The following is a 2,079-nucleotide window of genomic DNA, read 5'->3' on the forward strand; positions in this document are numbered from 1 at the left end:
GTAGATTGCCCACTCTTCCTTCCGAGGAGTGGCTGGTGGGTTTGAAGCGCCAGCCTTCTGGTTAGCAGTCAGATGCCTTAGGCACTACACCACCAGAGGACAGTGGCAGGTACCCAAAAAGCAAACAGACAACTTGTGCTTTAAAGAATATAGATAAAACAGGGAAAAAAACACAAAAAAGCCAAACACACTGCTGTGGAATCGGATCGGATCTGACTCATAACAACCCCTCCTTAGGTTTCCAAGGCAATATCACTACGGAAGTAGATTGCCCAATCTTCCTTCCGAGGAGTGGCTGGTGGGTTTGAACTGCCAGCCTTCTTGTTTATCAGTCAAATGCCTTAGGCACTGCTCCACCAGAGCTCCCAAAACAGGGAAAGGCTACCCATTTTTCCTAACAGGAAGTAGTTTAGCTGGCTTTATTCAGTGTGTATTCTGGTGTCCTTTTTAAAAGATGGTTTTATACTGCAGGATGTGGATGAACTTGGAGAATATTATGCTGAGTGAAATAAGTCAATCACAAAAGGACAAATATTGTATTAGTTCATTATTGTAAAAAGTTATGGAAAGGTTTATGTATGGAAGGAAACTTTCTTTGTTGGTTACCGAGGGTGGGAGGGGAGGGGAGAGAACACTACAAAAATAATAAATAAAAAAGGGTTTTAAAAATACTTCATTACATTGAACATTTTTTAATTTTTTTTTTAAGAGTTTGTTTTACATTCTGTGCTACATTAAAGAACAATGAGGGATACATTGAAAATTTAAGAACTTTTTACCTAGATTCTTATCGTTTATCAAATAGGATTCAGTAGGTAAATGGCCCATCATGTTAGAAGGCTGTGGTTTGTCAGGACACACAAAATTTTCCGTATTTCCAGGTTTGAGATCTGCAGTATTCCATATGTTTTCTCAGGGAAAATATAATTGGACATACTGAAATATTTGTGTGAACTGTTCTCTTCCATGCATTTATTTCTCATTCGGTGAGTATGATTTGCAATGATTGGAGCAAAAGTTTCCTGGATCTTCTCCTTGTTTCCATTTTACTGTATGGTAAACTATAGTTTATCCATTCTCTTGTTAATGGATATTTGGGTTGTTTCTTGTTTTTGGCTAATATGAATAAAACTTCTGTGAACGTTTTTGTGCGTGTTTTTGGTGGGCAGATGCTTTAATTTGTCTTTGGTATATATATTGAAATCTGTGTGAACCAGATTTCGACGGGACTGCTTTGTTTTTCTGGGTCTTGGAAGTTTTCCATCTTTGATAGGGTACCATTTTACCACTTTTCTATTGCTCATTTTGTGGAAAATATTTTTTTCCTTCTTTGACTGATTTCTGCCTTACATAATTCTGGCTTTCATGGGTGTTTCTGTACTTAGGGAGGTGCCCTAGTGATACTGTGGTTAAGCACTCAGCTGCTAACTGAAAGGTTGGAGGTTTGATCTCACCAACCACTCCACAGGAGAAATTTGTGGCGGTCTGCTTCCATAATGATTTACAGCCTTGAAAACCCTATGGAGCAGTTCTGCCCTGTCTTACAGGGTTGCTATGAGTCAGAATTACCTCTATGGCAATGAGTTTGGTTTTATTGTGCTTAGGAGGGAGTTGTTGGGCCATTGCATATGTGTATAATACCAAACAGTTTTCTAAAGTAGTAGTACCAGTTTATGTTTCCTGCCTGCTTCTTTTCTTCCTTCCTTCCTTTTTTTGTTTCTTTTTGACAGCACAAAATATTAAAGTTTGCCATTTTTACTATATGAATATTTACCCAAGCCTAAGCAAATGATTTAAGTCCTTAATCATTAAATGTTACAGACCTTTGGGGTGACTTGCAAATACTAAAATAATTCCATTGTTATATCAGAAAGTTACACAGATCTGCCCTATCATTCAGGATAGCCTTAAAGAGTACAAAATTAAGCATCCTGTCCTTCCATTGACAGTCCTGATTGTTTCAAGAAACATGGTCTTTGGGTTTGTTTTTTTTTTTTTTTAATTGTGATTTGGGTGAAGATTTACAGAGCAAATTCACTTTCCATACAGCAGTTCACATATACTTTGTCTCATGTCATT

The sequence above is a fragment of the Orycteropus afer genome, unplaced genomic scaffold (assembly GCF_000298275.1).
Source record: "Orycteropus afer afer isolate SDZICR_OR568_19922 unplaced genomic scaffold, OryAfe1.0 scaffold00546, whole genome shotgun sequence".
Lineage (NCBI taxonomy): Eukaryota > Metazoa > Chordata > Mammalia > Tubulidentata > Orycteropodidae > Orycteropus > Orycteropus afer.